This window comes from Leucopleurus acutus (assembly GCF_964270905.1).
Source record: "Leucopleurus acutus genome assembly, chromosome: 13".
Lineage (NCBI taxonomy): Eukaryota > Metazoa > Chordata > Mammalia > Artiodactyla > Delphinidae > Leucopleurus > Leucopleurus acutus.
This window is the reverse complement of record NC_139155.1, coordinates 71,461,624-71,478,590: the sequence shown is the minus strand read 5'-3', so window position 1 is coordinate 71,478,590 and position 16,967 is coordinate 71,461,624. Positions and strand designations below refer to the sequence as shown.

Here is a 16,967-nt window from a genome sequence, read left to right as displayed (position 1 = left end):
CGGGAACTGGGGTATCGCTGGAGATCCGTACCCAGCCTGGAACTGCTAGGATCCGGACGTCCGTGCAGGTTGGAGGCCCAGGAGGTGGACACTGGGAAGCTGGGGTGCTGATCGAGGCGGAGCCCGGGGCGAAGGGATCCTCCGGGCACCTGGGGCGGTGGAGAGAGCAGCGCGCGGGGCCCCACGGGCTCCGGGGCTCCGGACGCGCCCTCCCTGCAGGGCCTGCGCACCCCTCCGCGCGCCTTCTCAGGGCAGAGGCGTCCTGATGGGATTAAGTCTCAATCCCCCTGCTCCCGGTAGGCTCGGGTGGCCCCCACCCCGCTGGCGGCGCTGCCTAGGGCTACAGGCGGGACCCAGGGGAAGGGAAGCGGCCCGTTGACCCCCTAGCCGGGCCCGACCTTTCCACACCCTCCTAGCACACACTCGGCACGGAGCCGCGGCGCCGCGCCCTGAAACCCTGCTTCTCCGCTGGTCGGTAGCCGGTCGGTAGTGGGGCTGCCGTGTGACCTCCGCGCGCCGCCTAGGTGGCCAGGGCTTCCTGCCCGCGGGACTGAACTTTCTCCAGACAGGAGCTGCCATTACCTTTTGGAAAGGAAAGGGCTATACCTGTTGCACAAAGAAAGTGCTTTTTCTTTGCAGCTTCTTTGTGACCTTGGACAAAACACTTAACATCTCTGAGCCCAGGTCTCCCTTTCGGGCGAAATGGAGTGGGGGTGGGGGTCACAGTCCTCTTTCGTCTGGGTGCCTGGCAGGATTAATAGGTATAAAAGGTCTGAAACAGGTACAGGCTCTGTAAATATTAGTGGGCCCTCGTTCTGTGGTCTCTCCCTTGTCTCATGCCCTGCCGCTTCCCCTCAGGTATCTGAAGGAAGGCTCCAGAAACCCAACTTGCCGTCTTTTTAAACTGCAGGATTAGGCAGATATTTAACTTAGTCTTTCTTCCAAAGGGGTTTAATTGCCCCTCTGATCCCCCTTGCAGAGAGAAGCTCTAGGGTTTGGCTAATCAGTAACCAGGGCATTTGGACAAGACTTCTCCCTTGGCCCAGCTTTCCCTTTGCTAATCCATCGAAGCTCCTGGACAAACATGCATTCACCCCCAGACACCGGTGTCTCATCCTTGGGACAGTTCCAGAGGGAGTTGTGCATCCACTAGCCACAGTCCTGGTGGTTTTATGGGGAATCCTTTTTAAAGGATTTGCATGCTTGACAAGGGTGCAATTATCCTAGAGAAGTACAGGGTTTCATTCAGTACAGTGTCTAGACGTGTGAGAAGCTCATTCGGTCAACCAGTGTGTGTATTGAGCACCTACTATGTGGCAGACACTAGAAATGGTGGACCCAGGGCAATATAGGATCTGTCCTCCTGGCTTTCGATCTAGCTGTGAGCAATCAGCTTGCCCTGCAGTCCAGTGAGGCAGCTGTACTGATTCTTGATGTTGGGGGTATAACCCTCACCCCAGATTCTTAGTCTGGAGGTGCCCCACCCCGCCTTGGAGGTCCTGGGGGCTGGCTTTTATTCATGGCTGACTTTGGCAGGAGAATGGAACAGCCCACTATCTGGCCGTGAGCCTTTCTCCCCTCTCAGCATCACCAGAATACATCTCTGACCATCTCAGAAAAAGAGCCCCAGAGGGATGTTTTAAATGTGCATTCATTAATTAATTAATTCAACAAATATTTCAAGGCACCATGTCAAAGAGGAGGCACACCCTTAAGGGGTAAATTCTTTGTGAAAAGAGGCAGTTGCCCAGAAGGAGAGAGCTGTGATAATGGGAAGAGGGGCTGAGGGCTTCTGACCTGGAGTGGGGGATGGTGGGCAGGGGGTTTGTTTCTTGGAGAGCGTGCCTGTGGGTAGAGGATGGCGTTCTGTGCTGGAAAGAGGGAACAGAAAGGCCTGGGTGCCTGGACGGAGGAGGGAGCATAGGGTGTTGGCTGGAGATCCTGGCAGGGGCCAGGGCAACCATTCCCAGGGGTTTGGACTTTATACTGGGGCACTGGGGCACTGTGGGAGTTTCTCTGGGGGAGAGGGATGGAGTCAGATGTGTGTTTTGGGAAGCTTGCCCATCTCTTGGGGAGGCTGGATGGGAGATGGTGTGCCAGGAGGCTGGAGACTGCTCGAAAAATCCAGGTGAGAGGTGATGACGGAACTGAACTTGGATAGGGACAGTGGTCAGTGTTGTGTTTCAGGAGCCACGCGGTTGAAGACCCCTTCCTGGAGGCATGGCAGTCAATCTGGAGAAGGAAACCCCCAGTGGAGGTGGCCTGAATATTTTAAGTGTCAGTATTTCACTCAAGTCAGCAAACCTTCCTGAGCATCTGTTGTCACCTGCCCTGGGAGGGTCATAAACATCTGAGGGGACTTTACCTTGGAACCCTCACCATCTTCCTGTGTGAGGGGGTGGGGCTCGTCATTCCCATTTTACAGATTCAGGACTCAGTGTTGTGGCGGTGAGGTCTTTGTCAGCTGCCAGTGACAGAGCAGGGATTTGAACTTGCTTCCAGCTTGCAAATCCAGGATGTTTGGAGTTAGGGAAGTTGAATAGAGAAGCCACAAATGTTGGTGAGGTTGGGTCAGGGTGCAGCAGGGGTAAACCCAGGGAGGCTTTCCAGGAGGAGGCAGGGATAGAAAGGAGGGAGTCTGCCAGGGAGACTCGGGGGCAAACCCTGGCGCTGCCCCTTCCTGACTGTGGTCTGAGGCCATGGTATTTGGTTTGAGACTCAGTGTCCTCATCTGTAAAATGGGCTCATGATAGGATACTCCCCTCCCTCAAAGGGTTGTTATACAAGTTGAGAGAAGCAGTGCATGGACATTACCAGGCATAGTGTCCACACTGGTCTGTGCCCACTAAGTAGTGGGTATGATTATTATAATAGATGTCATCACGGCATGTCATTATATATATATATACACACACACACACACACTATATATATACATATATATATATATGTATATATAGTGTTTCAGGCAGGTGGTGCTTGCCTCTTCCAACCTGGTGTGTTTGGTGGGGGGGCGGGGGGGACGTTGGGCGACCACGGGTGACACTTGAGCTGAGTCTTAAAGGAGGAGAGGGCAAGGATGAGGACATTGCAGGCAGCAGGAGCAGGACAGGCAAAGGCAGGGCCATTAGGAGAACTGTGTGCTCATGGGTATACCCAGGATACAGGGTGTGTTGAAGAAATAAAAGTTAGACCATTGGCAACAAAAATTCTCTTTACACCCCCTGCCACTCCCTAAATGCCCAAACAGGAAGGCTTTGGCAGGTTTGGGATTGAGAGGAGGGCAGGGGGAATCTCTGTCCAGGAGTTTCTCATTTCTTCCCCCACTCACCCATCCAGATTATAGGAGTGTGACCCCAGACAAGCCATTCCCCTCCTGGGACCTCAATTTCTTTCTCTGTAAAATGGGAGGATTGGAGAGAATGTAGAGAAAGCACATAACACATCAGAGCAACTGCTTTTCACTGAACCCTTTACATGTGCTGGGTTCTGGGCGAAGCTCTTTTGTTCTTTTTTTTATTCTTCACAACAAACACAGGCGATGCCTGCTTTGGGGACCCTTGATTCTGCAGTTTATAAAACTGAGGCTTTGAGGGGGTCCTTCTGCCCAAGGCCACTACCGAAACTCCTGTCATTTACAAAGAAGCTAACAAACTTTGAATTGAGAGATACACACACATGCACACACAAATTTTTTTTTCCTTCAATGTGATGGATATTTTATTGAGCATCTTCTATGGGCAATTCAAAAGAGCCTCTGCCCTTAGGAATTCACTCCACAGAAATCTGGCCAATTGGATGGGAGGAAGGGAGGGGGAAGGCAAATTGAGACAAATATGGAAACGATTGTGGATTGACTTCTGAGAAGTAGTTATCACTGCCACATTTGCTAATTGCTGAGTTGAGTGACCTTTGAAATGTTGTATAGCCTTGTCTCCACTGAGAATATAAAATACGTCCCCAAAGGCTGATCTTTGGATATTTACAACTGAGTCAGAAGAGATACACACACACACACGCACACACACACACACACACACAGTATAATAATAACATATAATATATATATTATGGTAAAATAACATGTAACATACCAAACACTTCAAAAACGGCAAAATGAATTTACGTTAAGTGAAAAGTAAAATCCCGCCCAAGACCCCCGATCCCATTCCTCAGAGATAATGCAGTCAGCAGTTCCCTCGACCCGCCAGAAACTTTCCACATACATATGCTCTGTTTACTTCTTCCCAAGCCCTTATCACACTCTGCTATCTTAAGTTGTTTTTTGGGGGTTTTTTGGTCCACTCTGTAACCAGATGGAAAGAATTGCATCTTGGTTCTGCCACTTATTGTCTGTGTGACCTTGGGCAGGTGACTTAACCTCTCTGAGCCACAGTTTCCTCATCGGCAAATGGAGATAATAACGGGTCTTACCTCTGAGGGTTGCTGTGAGGAGGAAATGAAAAGGAACTGGCACATGGTCAGTGCTCGGTATGTGTTGCCTCTTGTTCCTTGTGGTGGTTGTAGTGGAGGTGGTATTGCTTCCTCCCCCTCTAGATGACGCTCCAAGAAGGCAGAAACCCTATTTGTCTTCACTGCTGTTTCGTTAGTAAACAGTTGTGGAATAAAGAAATGAATAGGTATATGTGGACATATGCTTTGAACAACAACAATCATAAGACAAAGAATTTCACGCAGAAATTAAAAATAGATGTGGACCCATTTTAGACTGTGTTGACTTACTGCACTCTTTTAAAAAACTGAACAATACTTCAATGCATGAAGGTGCTATTAGTTATTGAGCACATGCCCTGCTGATGAGCATTGAGTGGTTTGTTTTCTTGCTATAACACACAGTGTCACGGTGACATCCCTGCTCATGTGTCTTTGCATACTTGTTGTAGTCGATGGGAGGGCACATTCCAAGATGGGGAACGGTTAGGATAAAGGGTGTTTAGAATGTTGATCTCACCTGCTCAGTTTCCCTCCAGAGTGGCTGTACCTTTCCTACTCCTTCCAAGGCTGGAAACACATAGTCCTTTGTGTCAGTCAGGTTTCTCCATGATAATACTGTGTAACAAACATCTCCCAAATCACAGTGATTTTTTTTTTTTTTTGTCTGCATTGGGTCTTTGTTGCTGTGCATGGGCTTTCTCTAGTTGCGGTGAGTGGGGCTATTCTTCATCGTGGTGCACGGGCTTCTCATTGTGGTGGCTTCTCTTGTTGCGGAGCACAGGCTCTAGGCATGTGGGCTTCAGTAGCTGTGGCACACGGGCTCAGTAGTTGTGGCTCGCGGGCTCTAAAGTGCAGGCTCAGTAGTTGTGGCGCATGGGCTTAGTTGCTCCGTGGCATGTGGGATCTTCCCGGACCAGGGCTCGAACCCGTGTCCCCTGCATTGGCAGGCGGATTCTTAACCACTGTGCCACCAGGGAAGTCCCTGCAGTGACTTTTAACAGCAAACATTTGTTTCGTACTTGGGGGTCATCAGATGGCTTGGCTGACCTTGCCTGGGCTTGGCAGGGAGGCTGGATTCCAGGCTTTGGTTTGGGTTCCCGTCTGCCCTGTGTATCTTCATCTTGGTACCCAGGCTGACAGGCAGCAGCCAGCCAGGATGTGCTCTTCTGTGGTGGACAACAGATGCTCAGGAGCTCACTGGGAACCTGCAGAGCCTCTGAAAGCCTCCCCTTGGAACTGGGAAGGTGTCATTTCTGCCCTCATTCTCTTGGCCAAAGCAAGTCACGTGGCCAAACTCAATATCAATGAGATGGAAGTACGATCCTCTCATGGAGGCTGAGAGGGAGCTAGTATATATCTTCTGAGCGGAATACAGCCTGCCACATGGGTCAGGGAGGTCCTTGCCAAGGTGGAGGGTCCGCCCAGAGGTGGCAGTGAGCATCGTGGCTCATGATTTGTGGGGGACACATCAGAGCAGGGGTCTGGGTAAGGAGACCCGGTTTGTGAGAACTCCCAGAACAGGAAGTTCACCTTTCTGAGCCTCAGTTTCCTCATCTGGAAAATGGGAATAATGCGTCTTCTCTGGCAGAGCTGCAGTGAAGCTTGAAACAGTATTGGATAAGGAGGTGCTTTCTGTGACATGAGGTGCGAAGGTGAGGGATAATCGTCTTGATGATGGTTTTTGCTCTGGACTTTGTTCCTCAGGCTCTGGTACCTGTAGCCAGCGGACTGGGAGATCCCAGTGAGGCCAAGGGGAGGCTGTGGAGGTGATCAGTCTGGCTTCAAATCCCAGCTCTGCTCCTTATGGTCCTCGTGACCCTCAACCAATCTCATCACCTCTCGGAACCTCAGTTTTCCTGTTTGTAAAATGGACACAGGGTGCTTATGACCATTAGCAAGAAGGACTGTGAAACACTTGGCATGAAGTAGATGACAAATAAATGGTCCTGTGACTGCGGAGCTGGGATGGGGGTGGGGGTTCCTAATTAGGGTGGAGTGAGGAATTCTGCAAAACTGGATATCGGTTCTGCAGAATTGGTTCTAGAATTAGATATTCCCAACATCCCTTGGGAATAATGCAGAGACTCCGGATCCAGACTGCCTGTGTTCAGACCCCACCTCCACTACTCTCCAACTGTGTGACCTTAGGCAAGACAGTTGGTCTCTCTGTGCCTCAGTTTACTCCTCTGTAAAACGGGAGTAACAATGGTGCCTGCCTCCTGAGGTGGCTGAGCATTAAATGAGTTAGTACATAGTGCCCTATAATGAATGTACATGTGTCATTTTTAAAAATTAATTAATTCTTTTTTTGGCTGCGTGGGTCTTTGTTGCTGCGCATGGGCTTTCTCTAGTTGCGGCGAGTGGGGGCTACTCCTCGTTGCGGCGTGCGGGCTTCTCATTGCAGTGGCTTCTCTTTTGCAGAGCACGGGCTCTAGGCACGCAGGCTTCAGTAGTTGTGGCATGCGGGCTCAGTAGTTGTGGCTCGTGGGCTCTAGAGCTCAGGCTCAGTAGTTGTGGTGCACAGGCTTAGTTGCTCTGAGGCATGTGGGATCTTCCCAGACCAGGACTCGAACCCATGTCCCCTGCATTGGCAGACGAATTCTTAACCACTGCACCACCAGGGAAGTCCCTACATGTGTCAGTTTTACAATAATACTATTGTCATTATTACTAGTATCATTGTTATGTATGAAGGTCTGTGAGGCTGCTTCTGGTCCTTGGGGCACCAGGGTCCTGGGGAAAGGAGTGACTTAGCACCCCTGCTTCCCAGCAGTGTTTTTCCCCTTCTGCTGTAGCTGGAGGGCTGTCAGTTAATGGATCACTGTTTACATGACGTTCTGTCCCCAAGGCGAGCCTTGACTATCCACTCAGCCCCCTTCCGGCCAGGGAGGGGTCTTGGATGCTCTGAGTTTAAGGAATATTCACACCTTCCCTTTGTGGAAACAATCAGCAGGTTTCAGGGAGCCCCTGGTTATGAGTATCGGCTGGAGGCCACCTGAGCTAGGTGCAGGGTTAGAAGTCACACTGACTCCTTCATTCAATGAAAATTTATCCTGTAGCTATCGCTTGGCAAATCCCGTGCTGGCCATGAGGAAAATGGCATCTGCTTGATGTCAGGGCTGGATTTTTGGAGAAAAGTTGGGTAGCGCCAGCATGGGATACCTGTGTGACCCTGTGTAGGTCACTTCACCTCTCTGGGCATTTCCCCCTCGGTGAAGTGAGTCTCAGATGGGCCAAGATGTCACTGAAGGTGAGAGAGGACAGCCTTTGCCCTGTGTGTACCTGATGGTCTGCCTTGGCTCCTGTGCCTTCAGGAGTTTGGGGAGATGACGGAGTCTGCTCTTCCTCCATCTGCTGAGACCTGGCTTTTGAGAACACTAAATGTTATTTAGAGTAAAATAAAAATAATAAGTAGGGAGTTTTCATTCTGTCCCAGGCACTGTGCTCATCATTGTTTTATTTGATTCTTTTTTTTTTTTTTTTGCGGTACGCGGGCCTCTCACTGTTGTGGCCTCTCCCGTTGCGGACCACAGACTCCGGATGTGCAGGCTCAGTGGCCATGGCTCACGGGCCCAGCCGCTCCGCGGCATGTGGGATCCTCCCGTACCGGGGCACGAACCCGTGTCCCCTGCATTGGCAGGCGGACTCTCAACCCCTGCGCCACCAGGGAAGCCCTATTTGATTCTTATGTCCCCATTTTACAAATGAGAAAACTGAGGCTCAGAGAGGGAGCCCCATGCCCAGGGCCTCTACTAGGAAGGGGGAATGCTGATCCTTGCAGCCTGACTCAGCCCATGTGCCTTCAATCCCTGGCGGTAAAGCAGGCCAAGCTAGACAATCCTAGTGTTCCGTACCATCTGTACTGTGTCATTGCTGTGTGACTCTGGGCAAGTGACTTTGCCTCTCTGAGCCTCAGTCCTCATCTGCAGAAAGAAGACTAGGATTTTCCCTGTGGGGTGGTTGTGGGGTTAGGTGAGATAACCGTGCACATAGTAGGCACTTTAAAAATGGGATCCCTGCCCCATAAAAAGATCAGTTTAGTATTCTTAAAAACTGTCTGTAAGTTATACCAAGGAATGACTTTATGAATCACTATATAAATCTTCCTTGTTTGTAGTAGCAGAAGTAGTCATAGTAGCAGTAATTCAAAATAATAATTAGCGTTGATGGACTGCTTCTTATACTCTAGTTCCTTGTGCATTATTATATCCAATCTTTTCTCAGTGCTAGTGTCGTTCCCATTTTACAGATGAGGAAACTGAGTCCCGGTGTGGTGAACCTCCTCTCCCAGAGCTACCAGCCAGTGGCAGCCCTTTGATGTGTGACTCTCCTTGGTGGAGATACAGCTGCACTTTCAAAGGCTCCAGGTCAGGGCTGTGGCTCTGTGTTGATGTTTCTTTTTGTTTTGCTTCCTCAGTGAAGGAAGCCCTTTCTGGGTGCCATCCTGTTTACCTGAGGCGTGGTGAGGCGCCGCTGTGGGAAGGAAGCCCAGGGTGTGCGGGGCCCACCGGCAGAGGGAGGCCAGCGGGCACGTTGGGTCCACCGAGGTCACTCCGTGAACTCCCGCCACCCTGCCTGCCCAGACATGGAGCCTGGGCCTTAGTGGGCACAGTGCCTGCCAAGCCCTGCCCAGTGCCCTGGGCTGGGCTGCGGAGTGACTCGTTGGGGAACTCCCAGGGCCCTTTGGCCTGGGAAGCTGCCCAAGTTTGTCTCTCCCTTTCATTTTAGGCCCCAGCCCTGGAAATCTCATGTCTTTGTTTCTAGAATGGATTGCCTGCCTGCCAGGGACTTGCTTGGCATGAGAAGGGGTCCGAGGCCATGGGAGAGAATACAGAGTATATTAGAGTGAGTTATCGGCCACTAGTCAGGACCCCTGAGTACCTGCTTCTCTGCTGTGTGTCCTTGGGTAAGCCCCTTCCCGCTCTGGGCCTTTTTCACAGGGGGAGGGGCAACTGGATGAGTAGATCCCAGAGCCTTTTATTCTTGCTGCGCCTTTTGGGAAGACTCAAGACCAGACCTTTGAAATGTAGGGCCCAGGAAAAAAACAAAAAAAACAACAAAAATATCCCACCCTTTGTTGAAGACCTACTGTGTACCAACTGCCTTGTTAGGGAGGTATTACATCTACGTCTTCTGTCAGTCCTCAGAATGACTTGGACAGGTGGTATTACTAACCCATTTTACAGATGAGAAAACCGAGCCTCAGAGACCTGAAGCCTTCCTCAAGGTCTCTTAGCTTGAGGCAAGAAGTGGCAGAGGCTGGATCTGAACTCAGGTCTGCCACCTGGAAAACTGCCAACCCCTATGATAATAACTCAAGGCAGTGGGTCCTCCCACCTCCCCATGACCATGTTGAAAATACCATCTCTCCCCTCAGAACTTCGCGGGCAGTGTATCCTCCCTGTCCTCTTTTGGGATAGTTGGTCATTTTCATCTTTGTTATTAATTAAGCACCTACTGTGTACCAGGGCCTGGGCTGGGCCCTGGGTCTCAGAGGTGCCTGGGATACAGCTCCTGCCCTCCCAGAGGGGACAGATGAGGGGTTACAGGGCAGCGTGCCCAGGGCTGTGATGGCGGGTGTGGGGCCCATGGGGGCACCGGGGTGGGGACCCTGTTCTCCTGGCCCCGCCTCCTGGCAGCCTCGAAGCAAAACCGTTTCCCTTGACACGCTCAGACTTGGATGAGACGGGAAGCTTTGGCAACCAGCATTCCACCTCCTTCTTGGAGAGGTGAGGTGTGCCTGGTTACTGTGGGATTTAACTGCAGGGAGGAGATGATGAGACGTCCAAGTGTCGCCTTTAGCCAGGTGCCTTCATCTCAGCCCCTCTGCCCTCCTCCTTTTCCTTCATTAAAGGGGGGGATGGGGTGAAGGGGGCAGCAAAAAGCTCTGGAGGAATTTTTGGAATGCCCAGAATGCTAGCTGACCCAGCAGAGCAAGTGTGAGCCATCTGCCCTGGCTTTAGTGAGCTCGGCTGGGCGACCGCAGAGGCTTCCTGGGTGTCGCCCAGTTCCTGCGCCAAGGCCCGGGTCACCCCCGGGAAGGTGGCTCTTCTGTGGACCGCGGCAGCGGCCCACCATGATGACACTGCTCGGTTGAGAGCCATGCAGCCCTGGGGTCACCTGCTGCCTCCGTTTTGTCGCCAGCCCTGGGCGTGGCTTCTTCTCTCTGCATGGGTGTCTGTGCCATGGAGCGTGGGTGCTGATGCCCGTCTTTCAGCCCAGCCGGGAGCTCCCAGCGAGGTCACGTAGGTGAATGTTGGGGTGAATGGCCAGTTGATGTTTGTGCTGGTCTACTGGGGTGGGTGGTGATGTTAAGTAAAGCCCCCCACTGTGCGCATGCATCCTTCTGCAGCACCACGGGGTTTCTATATCCTTTACTATTTACACCTGGCCAGCCCTTCTGCCTGAAGGTGGTGGCAGGAGATAACTGTTCAGTGCTCTAACGGATGATTCTCAGTTCATTTTCCAAATTAATAATTTTTATTCTCTTTTTATCCTTAGTACAATATGTTTACGTCATGCTACAGTACATGTTCATTGTCAAACATTTACAAATACAGATAAACAGAAAGGAGGAGGTAAGACTCATACAATCCCACAGTCGAAAGATAACCTGGGCTCATGTTTTGCGGTGTGAGTTTTAGACTTGTGCACAGTACATGTGATGGAGAGATGTCAGCACTGCATTCTGCGGTTTAGAGTGTGCGCTTTATTCTCAGGTGGCTTGAATCCAAATCCTGGCTCTGGAATCTCCTAGCTGTGTGACCTTGGGCAGGTCACTTTCACTCTCTGAGCCTCAGTTTCTCCTCCGTGAAGTAAGGTGGCTGTGAGGATTAAATGAGTCGACGTCTGTGAAGTGCTTAGAGAGATGCCTGGGATACAGCAAATGCTTCATGTTTACGAGCTACCGTTTTACACTATGCATATTTTCCCTCGTTTTGAGCGCTGCGCCCCTTTCTAGCAATGCTGTAATCTACAACTGGCAGGTTTGGACATTAGGCTGGGGGGGACACCCTGACCACCTCCTGGCAGGGCCAGGGCCAGCAGTGGGGGCTGCTGAGAATGGGGGTTGGGCCAGCTGGTTTGGCCGACACAGAGCGCTCCTGGCACGCTCACAAGCCGGTCCTGATCTTTATCGCTCAGGGATGCTTCCTGTCCCCACTGAGTCCTGGGCATTTGTCCAAATTAAAGCCGCTGGCTGGTCCCAGCAGCTGGAGGTGGCCCCTGTAAATGAGCTCACCGAGAACCCTTCTTCTTTCTCCCTGGGTGCCCGCAGTGGCTTCAGAAGGATGGGCTCAGCCACAGCTGGGAAGAGGGACAGGGTCGGCTGGCCACCTCTAAGCAGGTCTGAAACTAGGCAGTCACCTGGCACCAGTGGGGACCCTCAGAGAGAGGGAAGGGGTTTGGGGAGCCATCGGGCAGGACAGTTAATGAAGCCTGGCTTTCAGAAGTGAATTTGGGGTTGGCGACATCCATGGGGGGCAAGCGATGGCGTGCTTTACCAGCTCAGTGACCACGGGCGAGTTAAACAACCTCATCCGCCCTCAGTCTTCTTCTCTGTAAAATGGGGCTAATAGTAGGTCTCACCTTATAGGGTTGTTGTACTATGATATGTAAAGGTCCTAGCACAACTGGGCCCATAGTCAGCGCCTCATCATCATCATTTGTACATCTAAAACAACATGGACTGAGCCAGACACTGCTAAGTGCTCGCTATGCGTTATTTCCTAGTCACGAATCGTCGTTGCTGTTATTAACACCGTTGTCCTGCTGTCTGATTCCACACTGCTTGGGAGTATGTTTAACCATGGCTTCACACCTTTGAGCGTGTGATGAAACACTCAGCACACAGTCAGTGATCAATAAAAGGCAACCACAGTGGTTGTTATTATTAGGTTTGCTGGCACTACACGTAGCTGGTGGACGACAGGCAGCTCCCTCACCAACCCAACGCCTGTCATTTGGACCACCTGCCCCGTGAGTGTTCTTCTGGGGCTGACCTTGAAATCCAGGTTTGGGACTTCCCTGGCAGTCCAGTGGTTAAGATTCCGTGCTTCCAATGCAGGGGACGTGGGTTCAATCCCTGGTTGGGGGACTAAGATCCCGCATGCCTCACGGCACAGCCAAAAAAAAAAAAGAAAACCAGGTTTTCCTTGTCCATTTCAGTGCCATGCCCCTGCCCCCATCGGCAGTCCTCCTGGCCGTCTATCCACTTCAGCGGCCCTGAAGGATGGTCTCCGCATTCTGGGGGTACCCCCAGGATCCTCCAGAGTGAATGTTGTACCCGCGACACGGTACATCCCAAGCGTCTCTCCCAAATTTGGGCGTGATTAACCTGGCTGTTGTTGTGGAGGATGGTACAAAATTTGCACCCGCAAACTGTACTTTTAGGGGGTGGATCGTGGAGGCAGGGTGTTGGGAGGATAACTGCTCTTGCGGGCTGCTGCCTCGGGCTCTGGCTACAATCTTCACCTTCTGCTGGCTTGGAGTACGGGCGGGGGGTTTCCCTCTAACTGTGCTTCCAGAGGCCGACCGATGCTGGGAAATCTTCAGTTCCAGCGTGTGTCTACTGTGAGGGGGCGGGGTAGGCGGCTGGAACAGGCCGGGACTCCAGCTGGTTTTCCCTTCTATCTGAAATCTAAGATCATACTAGAGTAAGATGCTAAGTACTAAATATAATTCTTTGGGTAGTTCTTAGTACCGAAACAAGACAGAATCATTATAGAACACAAGCAAAAAATAAAAATACAAAATAAAAATCAACCAAAATGTTACCACCCAGGCAGATATCACAGTGATAACAACAATGAAAATAATAAGTTAATGTCTATCGAGCACTTGCTAAATGCTTTACATGCTTTATCTCACTTCACCTACTCAGGAAAAGGTATTTCTGAGAGATTTGAATTCGGGACCCTGTGCTCATGAACGCATGGTCAGAACCACCCAAAAGATCTGGTCCCCCATTGATCCTTCCGTCGACCCCCTAGGATGTGCCAGGCACGTGCTAACTCACTTCATTCTCATGGTGACTCAGAGAGGCAGGAACTCTTCTTGTTCCCATTTTCCAGATGAGGAAACTGAGGTCCAGAGAGGTGAAGTCCCTAGCCCATGGTCACTCAGGCGGTGGGATGTGAACCCATGTAGAGCCTCTGTTTTGAGGATTTAATGCCTCAACTCTGTGTTTTCCAAACTCCAGTCATTCCTGTATCACCTTGAAAAGTTTTCATGTTTATGTACCGCCTGGGACTGTTCCTCAGTTAATGTTTTTCTTGAACTTGACTCACTTTTTAAAGTAACAGCTTTATTGAAATACAATTCACTTACCATATGATTCATTCATTTAAAGCGTACAATTCAAATTACAGTTAAAAATAGAACTACCATATGATCCAGCAATTCCAGTTCTGGGTATTTATCCAAAGAAAATGAAAACACTATCTTGAAAAGATATCTGCACCCCCGTGTTCATTGCAGCATTATTCATAATTGCCAAGATATGAAAGCAACCTAAGTGTCCATCGATGAATGAGTGGATAAAGAAGGTGTGGCATATATATACAATGGAATATTATTCAGCCATAAAAGGAGTGAAATCTTGCCATTTGTGGCAACATGGGTGGACCTCAAGAGGATTAACCTAAGTGAAATAAGTCAGATAGAGGAAGACAAATACCAGATGATCTCATTTGTATGTGTAATCTAAAAAAAAACCCAAACAAACCCCAAACAAAAACAAGACCTCCAGTACATAGATACAAAGAACAGATTGGTGGTTGCCAAGTGGGGGCTGGGGGCCTGGGGGTTGAAATGGGTGATCAAAAGGTACAAACTTGCAGTTATGCAGTAAGTCCTGGGGATGTAATGTACAGCACGGTGACTCTAAGTTCATAATATTGTATTGCATATTGGAAAGCTGCTAAGAGAGTAGATCTTAAAAGTTTCATCACAAGAAAAAAACTTTTTGTAATTATGAGTGGTGATGGATGTTAACTAGACTTATTGTGGTAATCATTTTGCAACATATACACTTGAAACTAATATAATGTTGTATGTCAATTACACCTTAAAAATTTTAAATAAAAAGAATTAAGAAAGTATATAGTTCAGTGGTTTTTAGTATATTCACAATTTTAGGACATTTTTATGACCACAACAAGAGATTTCGTATTCATTTGCAGTCATTCCCCACTTCCTTCCAATTCCCCCAGCCCCTGGTAACCATTAATCTACTTTCTGTCTCTCGAATTTGCCTATTTTGGACATTTTATATAAATGGAATCATACTGTATGTAGTTTTTATTCTAACTCCTTTTACTCAGCATAACGTTTTCAGGGTTCAGCCGTGTTGTCAAGTGTATCAGGACTCCATTCCTTTTTATGGCCGAATAATACTCCATTGTATGGCTCGACGACATTTTGACTCAGCTTTTAAAAACTTAAAAATATTAAAAAAGATGTTCAACGTGCTGGTTATATTTGATCTAAAGCATGGGGAAATACATCACTTAAAGCCTGTTTTTTTTTTTTACTATAACTGGAGATTTATTATATTCTAATACAGATCATTTATAAATGCAATTTCTTTACTCAAAAGTTCCCTCTCTTTTTGTCTGTGTACAATTTGCAAAACTATTCTGAAAGAGGAATATATGTGCACAAGTCTGCAAAGACTGCAAGTTAAGAATATGGTAAATGCTTTACAAGTTACTTTCAAAAAACTATCTGCTGTCTAACTGATTCACTTTGTTATAAAGCAGAAACTGACACCATTGTAAAGCAATTATACTCTAATAAAGATGTTAAAAAAATTTTTAAAAATTAAAAAAAAGAAAAACTATCTGCCACAACTGGGCCTTTACAGTGCCTTTTTCTTTTTTTTTTTTTGGATAAAAATATTTCAATGCCAGCCTTCCTTCCGCTGCGTTATCACTGTGGTACATACATACTCCGTGCCCTGATGTACTTGGGACCGTACATTGTAAACTCTTAACAGCCCACCCACAAAGTGAGCTGTTTTATCGTGTCGTGTCGTTGTTATATTTGGGGGAGGGGGGTGTGATGAGATATTTTCCATTTTGTCCCATGAATGAGAAAAACACAGTCTTCTGCTAGAATAGAGGAGAGATTTAAATTTCAGCGTTGACCGCTCGCATGCTGTACGCTGCCCCCGTCCACATATTGGGTTGAACGTGTGAAAGTGCCGTTTTTGTAGCCCAACAATGGTGGAATATTGTAATTTCATACGGTACAACCTGAGGATGACCCTACCAGGTCAGCAATATTGGTCCCTGTTTGCAGATGAGAAAACTGAGCCTCAAGAGGGAGGTGACTCAGCAAACACAGCCAGCACGGGCGGAACGGGGAGCCAAAGTCCCTACTCATTTCATATGGCCTCCCTTGGCTCTTGCAATGACACTGCTGACTCACCGGCGGTGGATGGGAGCTTTGGCTTATTTTTTCAGCAGCAGGGACGGGTTTCCCTGCACCATCCACGCTCCCCTCCGTTCCGCGTGGGCTGGCCACGTGCCTACTGCATGCCCTGCGGGAGGCCGCTGGCTGGGAACCAAACAAGTCTACCCATCGCTGGTCTCCAAGGCCCCTGACAACCTGGTCCTTCCTCTCCCCATCCTGAGCCAGCGACTCGGGGCCCTTGGCCCCGCTGCAGCCGGGAATGCTGAGCCCTGCGCATCCCTCCCTGGAGGATTGGTCCACATTTGGCAACTCTCTGTCTACGGAGCAGGATGGCAGAATCCCCAGGGGCGGGCATTGGATCCGGGCCCTAACCGGGCTGTCTGGAGTTTTGTGCCTTTCCTTTGGAAGCCTTCCTTTCTAGGGGAGAGAACAAAAGGCCTCGAGTGCGTGTTTCTCTCAAGGTCACAGAGCCAGCTGGGAGCTGCTGCGCAGGGACAAGATGTCAGGATTCCTGCCACCTAATTCCTGCTTCTTCCCCCCGACACCCTCCCGGCCCCCTTGAGCCCCCCTGTTGTTGGAGGCATCCGTCCTTGCTGCCCCCCACAGCAGGTGTGAGCTGGCTGGGGGTGCCACACAGCCCCCGAGCTGTCTGGGTGGAGCTCCAGCACCCACTGGCCACCCGCCAGGTGACTTGGGGAGCCCATCGGGCCGGTCATGGCTTGAAGATAGTCCAGCACCCAGCACCCCAGCAGGTGGAGGAATGGGTTTGGCCCTTTCCCCACCCATCCCCCGCATGCTGGGGCCCACCCCCGGCTCAGCCCATGGGCCACCTGCCTCTGGCAGCGCCTGAGTGTTCCGGGTTTTGCAGGAGAAATGCTGCCTCGGTCCTCCCCGCGCCAGTAGGACAAAGCCTTCCAGGGACCCTCCCAGTGGGGAGGGGAAGGGGGAGACCGAGGTGGGGTAACTGGACCAGCAGAATCACAGCCCAGTGTGGAGGACCACGGTTCCACAAAGAGACAGACCCCAGTTCCAGTCTTGCCTCTGGACAAGTCACATCACCTGCCTCTACTTCCATTTCCTCATCTGCCAAATGGGTG

The 16,967-nt window shown here is 50.1% G+C and overlaps 1 protein-coding gene across 1 annotated transcript in view; it reads left to right on the top strand.

Annotated features, from left to right (window-relative positions):
- The window catches only part of KIAA1671, a 183,223-nt gene that overhangs the window by 536 nt on the left and 165,720 nt on the right, over positions 1-16,967 (top strand). The window lies entirely within an intron of this gene.